This window comes from Momordica charantia (genome assembly GCF_013281855.1).
Source record: "Momordica charantia cultivar OHB3-1 chromosome 7 unlocalized genomic scaffold, Mcharantia_2.0 BLBB01000007.1, whole genome shotgun sequence".
NCBI lineage: Eukaryota > Viridiplantae > Streptophyta > Magnoliopsida > Cucurbitales > Cucurbitaceae > Momordica > Momordica charantia.
The window spans coordinates 7,157,603-7,165,987 of NW_028275165.1; the positions used below are offsets into that span (position 1 = coordinate 7,157,603).

At 35.0% G+C, this 8,385-nt stretch overlaps 1 pseudogene; it reads right to left on the reverse strand.

The window, feature by feature from the left end:
* Positions 1 to 545: 545 nt before the first annotated feature.
* LOC148210236 (uncharacterized) lies at positions 546 to 7,276 on the reverse strand (annotated as a pseudogene).
* Positions 7,277 to 8,385: the final 1,109 nt, after the last annotated feature.

The window sequence follows — 8,385 nt, forward strand, 5'->3', positions numbered from 1 at the left end:
TAACATGGCGAGCAACTCAAATGCTCCTAACACTTTAATTTACTAACAAACTTTTATTAGACATAATATATGCTATGACTATTATAAACCTATATTAGACATAATATAAACTATGACTACCATAACTGCAGGATAGCCACAACACCAAGCTACTTCAAAACCAGTATTTCATAAGTGTACAAATTCATATCGATATAACGTAAGTCTTGACTACCATAGCTGCAGGATAGTCACAACACTTCAAATCACATCAAGTCCAATATCTATTATAAAGTATCATCTGCTTAAATACTCATCTACTATGGACAATTTGTATGAGTACCTTTTTAAGCATCATTCAACGGTTGAGAATTAGGTTGTTGTGACGATCCTTCTCCAGCATTGCTTAGCCTGTTTACAGTTTCTTGTAACTGACTCAATTGCGCCATTGCTAATTCAAGCAGGCTTTGTTGCGTCCGTACAACGGATTGCAATTGAGCGATTTGATTTCTTGACTCTCTATTTCTTTGAGAACTTCCTTCATTCTGAGTCGTCGTCATCGGTCCTCATCCAAGTGCACCTCGCTTGCCTAGTACTTGAACACTGATTTGTCGAGCTGAAGGAGGTTCTGCACCTTCTTCCACTGGTGCATTTTTCAGTTCAACCATTTGTTCCTAAAATGTCCATATATAAATAATATTAGTACATGTCAAATAACACAAAAATAAAAAAAAATAGTTTTACCTACATGTTTTTGACCAGCCACCGAGACTCACCCACTCGTCGTTCATCCTTTTGTGTGTTACTTCGAACAGTTCAATGTCATCTACCTCTCGTCCCTCTTTGTTTTTTTAAATAATTCAAACAAAAGTTATGAGTAGTGAAATATTTTCTAAGTTATAATAAGAAAAGAGATACATACAATGTTTTCTCTATGACGTAAAAATGTGATCGTTCCTGCTGTATGACCGTACGGTACAGACGCTCAAGCTCTAGTGTTTGTTTCAGAAATTTTCTGACATATATATAATAGTTAGTAGCAAAATACTCAGAATAAAACTAATTCATATCTACAATACGTACCTTAAAGTTCTCTGTTTCCCAATGATCGCATAAGCGATGCCAATCTTCATCTCGTGCAACATCTTTGTGTTTGTGATGCGTGCTTCTTCTGAAGAATATTGCATGTAATGCTTATGCAACCTATACCGGAAATCTCTATGCCTACTACTCATCTCATGCTCTAGATAACGATAAACAATTGGATCATTGAGATCAAGAATGAATTGGTTCTAACAATAAACAACAAAAAGACGACGTGTTAATGATAATCACAATATAACAACATTTTAAAAAGTGTCACTAAATGAAACTTACGCTAAGTCTATCTATGATACTGTTTTTATCGTCTTGGTTGACGTCTGACCAATGTTCACAATTCAAAGGAACGATTGACCGCACCCATACCCCAATTTGAGAGACCAGTTTCGAACTATGGCTACAAACTGGCTTGCCATCTTCTTCTTCGATATTAATTTCTATCAAACCATGGTTTTGGACATGTTTATCAACATTCAGCCCTCTAGTGTTGCGTCTACCTTTTCTTTTAGTCGTGCCAGAACCTACACGAAAGATATCATATATTTATATATTTAAGTTTAACTTGGAATAAAAAAAACATTTCTATTTAAATATCATACTCTGTGCTGTTTGATTAGTCTCTCCCGGTTGAGTGCTTTCTATTCTATCGACATTGCTTGTGTAACTCTGTTGGTTCCCTGGTCCAAGATTTAAAGACGACATCCTGTAACATAATAATGGGCAAAATCAAACTGTAATTAATAATAGGTCGAAATAGAAAAATAGTGTAAATATAAGACGAAATATTACATGCATATTTAACGACTTACAAATAAGTTATATGTCACTATCGCTCTCTTCATCGTCTAATAACATATTGGAATCTGTGCTTCCAGAATCATCACTAGAATACTCAAAATCAAACTCTTCTTGATCACTAGTTGTTTTCTCGTCACTATCTATATATACTGCATCTTCAATAGGCATCGGCTCAACATCTTCTCTATTGAAGGTTTGTGAATCTAAGTTATCATCAACTTGTGGGTAACATGTGCGAATGCTTTCATCCGCCACTACTTCTTATGTTTCATTATTTTCAGCCTCTGGAATATCTCACACATGTCTTGGTTGAATTTGTTGAGCAATCTTCCATTCTTGTCCAAGTTTGTAATCATCTAAGTAGAATACTTGGGCAGCTTGACTTGCAAGTATGAATGGCTCGTCTTTGTACCATCTATAACGAGTATTAATTGATGTATAAGCATCAGATACATTAATTCTACCCTTTCTTGAACTTGTATCGTACCATTCACATTTCAAAAGAATCACTGACTTCAGATGAATGTATTGTAGCCTAATTACTTCATGCAACACGCCATAAAAATTTATTTGTCCGGTTCCATCATCTCCAGGCACCATCACGCCACTATTTTGTGTAACTCGACGACTATCACGCTCTTTTGAATGGAATCGAATTCCATTGGCTATACACCCAGTGTAAGATCGAACACAGTCGTTTGGGCCAATTGCTAGGACATATAATACATCAGAAATCCCTTTTTCACGATACAATACTTGAGCCTAATCAAATAGTTTAATTTATAGTTAAAATAATGGAGATAATAGAGTTGTCATTCTAAAAAGTGCCAACTCACTTTTTTCTTAAACCAAGTAGGAAATTCTAATTGTTGTCTCCTGTGCAAATCACCATGACCGTTTGATTGGAGAAGACTCATATGCTCCCTAAACATGAAACATATCTTAATTTCATCATAATGTAAAAATCTAGTATTAGAGTTGTACTAGAATAGATACGTACTCAAGGTAAGGTTCCACTTCATCACAGTTGTTTAGTATATACCAATGTGCTTTTTCTAACTCATCAGAAGTCAAACGTTTAAATTGGCTACCACCCAATAGTCGTACACGTCCAGAAAAAACCGATAACTCACTATTGTTCTCCACATCCTCGACATTATCATAATTACGCTCACTCCTATTGAATCTTGTTTCAATCCCATGTAAATACATAGAACAAAAAGTTAAAGATTCATTTATGATGTAAGCTTCTGCAATTGAACCTTCAGGTCGAGCTTTGTTTCTAACATATTGCTTCAAATATCGCAGACTCCTAATACCAAAATCGTGAAGAAGGACTCAGGACTTAAAATCAATCGTAGGAAAAAAAATTGGAACGAACGAAGAATGATACATTTTCATAACTTTCAATTGGGTACATCCAACTATAACCCACTGGACCAACGTGAAGGGATGTGAATCCCGGAGCGGAAGCGGACTTTCGTTGCTGATTTTCGGGATACAAAATCGAATTTTACAGAGGGAAAATACAGAGGAAATACAAACCTTTGAAGAACGTTTCTTCAGTAAGTTCCCCTCGAACACCACCACCGGATCTTCCTCGCTATCCTCTTGGGTCTCGGGATCGTGCTTGTGGTAGCACCTTGATAGAAGAGAGGGAGAGATTGAGAGAATTTTGAGAGCAATTATAGGAGTTTTCCTTTTCTGTAACCTTCTGTTTTCCCATTCCCCAACTCTTGAAGAAGAAGAAGGGTGACGTGGGGTCTCCCCACGTCACAAAACCTCCCACTCCCCTGCAATTTTGCAGGGGAGTTTAATATTAATAATAATAATATTATTATTATTAATATTAATATTAATATATATATAATATATAATAATAATTATCATATATATAGAATAATTAATATATATATATAATTCATTAATCAAATTAATTATTAATCCAATTAATAATTAATAAATATATATATACATAAATAATTAACACTTAATTATTTATTATAAAATTAGAATCATATTCTAAAACATTTCTCTCGTATAATCTATAGTTTTAATGTACATCTTATGCACATTATTTTTAACCTATAGTTTTAATATGAATCTCATTCATATTAATTTTATTTGAATCTCATTCAAATAATATCTCTCATAATATATAGTTTTAATTCACAATTAACTATATATTATAATGTATCAATATACATATAATCCCTTAAGTAATTTGAAAAATTCAAATTCTTCCAAAAAATTTGATCCTCGTTTTACCCGTTATGAGCTAGCAAGGGGACCTAATGGACCTACATATCCGAAGCTCCAACAATGCAAGATTAATCGGTCAAACTCATTGACCGAGTTAATCTAGATTCGTTAACTACGGGTCTTTCCACTAAAGACCCGCAATTGCACTCTTCTCACTGCATAATGTTTTCGTGTCCATGGATATACGACCATTAATGACGAGTCAATCCTTCACGAGTGTTCATAACTCAAGTTGGGTCAAATTACCATTTTACCCCTGAGTTACATCTTACTCCTTAAACACCACTGCTCCTCTAATGAACAACCCGATTATGGTCCAACCAATAACCGGAAGTCCCTCTCGGCCAATGAGAGGGTGGGGCCCCTTGTTCAAGTCCCGGAGTCAGCATTTAAGAGAACACTCATCTACTCCCCTAAGGTCGGGGAGGAGTGAATTTCATCTTGTGAAGTTATGTTCCCAGCTCCCCACTCAGTCTCGTCCCTAAAATGGTAGCAATATTGAGTGGGCGACTCGGGCCACTCTCACCCATACAGATCAAAGGACGAGCCCTCACGGCCAGAAGTCCATAACTCACTCAGGGTTGAGAATGAGTTGCCTGGTCAGCCTAAGAAATAGCAATCTATTAGTTAACGGTGTTGCACCTAAAGATTGCCTATTTCGCGGTCCGGTTTTATACAAACTCATTGTACAGGATACCCCCACTCGCATGTCTCCACACGAACGACCTGGATCGAGTCGTCTGTAACCTTTACAGAGTGGGCCGTATCCATAGTGTTGTCAGGATAAGGTACCCAGCCTTATCCATATACTATAGACCCTTTAGGTTATTCACGGGATATTATCCATTCATATATCAGGGGTATATCAAATATATATACCCCATATATACACTATATACCCAGTATATATACTGTCCCGATTACATCAAAAATAACCTTGGATGTTTAGTTTATTGGATTTTGGACAATGCAAAGTTATGATTCAACAACAAATTTATTGAATAAAACTTTATTAAATAGACATTTGTTTTTACAAAATACAAACTACGAGTTTAGGGCAACACACCCAACATAACGATCATTGCTTCTCACGGCAAATGAACAGCTAAGTGAACCATAATGTCAAAAAATGCTGGTGGAAAGATTTTTTCCAACTTACACAGGATGAACACTATGTCAGTCTGCATTCTTTCTAATTCTGATATGCGCAAAGTTTTTGCACATAAATCATGAAAGAAGTTTGACAATTCTGATATAGTTGTAGCAATGTCTTTGGGTATATATGGCCGAATACCAATTGGAAGAAGTCTTTGTAATAAAACGTGACAATCATGACTTTTCAGACCAGTGATTTTGCCCTCGTTTGCATTCACACACTGAGATATATTCGAAACAAAACCATCTGGAAACTTTACAGATTTTAAAAATGTACAGAAGCTAACTTTTTCACTCGCAGTTAATGTGAACGATGCATGAGGCTTCACACGTCTGCCTCTAATTTCTTGTATATGAAGTTCTTTTCTAATTTTCAAGTTTGTTAAATCCTCACGAGCTTTAATGGTATCCTTAGTCTTCCCATCAATATTAAGTATAGTACCAACCAAATTATCACAAATGTTTTCTCAATATGCATCACATCAAGTTTATGACGTAACATAAGATTTTTCCAATATGGAAGATCAAAGAAGATACTTCTTTTACTCCAATTGTGCTTGTTAGCTAATCGCTTACGTTTGTTATCAGATACCATTGTAGGATGCTTGCTCAACGTAGGGAAACTCAATGAATTCAATTGATTTATAATATCTTGTCCAGTTAACAACTTCGGGGTTAATCTAAATTCTTGTTTCCCATCGTGTTGCCTACTCCTACGTCATGTATGTGTTTGAGGTAAATATCGACGATGTCCCATGAAACAAATTTTGCTTTTCAATCTCATTGAACTCGAATCATTGTTGCAAACTGGACATGCCTTATATCCTTTCGTCCTCCAACCAGACAAATCACCGTAAGCTGGAAAATCATTAATCGTCCACAATAGAGCTGCATGAAGCTGGAAGAAAGATCCACTAAAATTATCATAGGTGCGAATATCATTCACCCACAACTCATTCAACTCATCTATTAAGGGCTGTAAATAAATATCAATATCTTTACCAGGAGACTTTGGCCCAGGGATGAGTAGAGATAGAAAAATAGATGATTCTTTCAAGCACTTCTAAGGAGATAAATTATATGGAATGAGCATAACTGGCCACATACTGTACGATAAACTCATATTTACAAAAGGGTTAAAACCATCTGAAGAAAGCGCCAATCTCACATTACGAGCATCTGCAGCAAAAAGAGGGTACTTTCTATCAAAGTGTTTCCAACCCTCAGCATCAGCAGGATGTCGAAGTATTCCTTCAGTTTCACACCTTTTGTCTTTATGCCACCTCATATCCTCAGCAGTATGTTTTGAAACATATAATCTCTGCAACCTTCCCTTCAATGGAAAATATCTCAGGACCTTGTGGGGAATTTTTTTTCCTTTTGATTTATTCAATTTGTATCTCGACTCTCCACATTGAGGACAATTGTCAAGAGATGCATATTCTTTCCAAAATAAAACACAATCATACTTACACACGTGAATTGATTCGTATCCCATCCCTAGATCACATAATTTTTTCTTAGCCTCCTAATTTGATTTAGGAAGCTTTACACCATCTGGAAATGCATCGTTCAATAATTGGAGTAACATATCCAATGATTTATCACTCCAATGATTAAGAACTTTAGTATGCATAAGCTTAACTAAAAAATTAAACGATGTATACTTCGAGCATCCTGGATACAACTCTTCGTTAACATCGCGAAACATTTCAGAAAAAATATTATTCGTCTTCTGCTGCTCACTGGATTCTCCGGAAATGTCTTTGAACACTGGACCATTTAAATCATTCATCATTTGCAGCATCTCATTATCATTGACCACATGTGTCACTTGATCCATACGATTCCCACCATCTGGTCTATTATTTCTAACAGAATCTGAAAATGTTGCTCCAAGAAACCTTGATCCAAGTCTTAAGAATGAAGAAAGATCTACCTTTTCTCCATGGAATTTCCATCTACTATATGTCCGAGACATACCATATTTGAATAAATGACGCTCTACATCATTCAAATTATTCCTTAGGACATTAAAACAATTTGAACAAGGACATCTTGTTTTTCCTTCTTCATCCAAATAATTCTTAGCGACTTCAATAAAATTGCTAACGCCATTAGAATATTGACTAGATCTCCGATCTTTCAAAGTTATCCAAGTACGATCCATAGCAATGTTTTCTATAAAAACATATAGCTTATAGTTAATTACCTAACTCTAAATTTGGTTGAACTAAAACTAATGTGAATTATAACTAAAAACGGTATCGAGACATATTGTCACATCAAAAACTACATAATCAAAACATCAAATCAAATTCAAATAAGTCTTAGAAGAACATAAACACCAAATTCATATATATAATCTTCATAATCCATGTCTAACATAAAATTTATAAAAAAAAAACACTTCTGAATTCATATCCAACACAAACTTCAAACTCATAAACTTCATAATCAAAACTAAGTGTTAATCAATATCCAAAACTACACTTCAATTTCCATCATGCAACTAAGTGTTATGACAAAATCCAACAATTCAAAGCATCAAATAAGAATCGAATAACTCACATCACTTCATTGCAATATTAATTCCATTTTTACTCCCACAAACTACATCAAAATCAACTTCAGCAACATCCAATACAACAAACATTCAATTGACGTCATAATTAGTACATAAACACTTCATTACTAAATTCCAATTCAGATCCATAATGTATATTTCTACAAAAAATGTTGAAAACATTGATAATTTTGAAGCAAACCTCGGGATGGTGATGCTTACAGCAGCCGACACGGATGGACAGTAGCCACAAAACTCACGGAGCAAGGCACGACGATCCAAAACTGAAATGAGAAATTATATGAATCATAAACTTAATCGAGCGATATTTTGACAAAAGCATTCATTCGAGGAGGAGAAGAAGCTTACTTTTTGTAAGATTGAAGGGGAACACAACAAAACCCCCAATATTCCCACGGTCGAACTTCAAAATCTATCACCAAACTCCATTTTAGAATAATCATCAAAATAAAATATATAAACTTTACAATCCATAGTCAACATAAACTTCAAAATAAGAAACT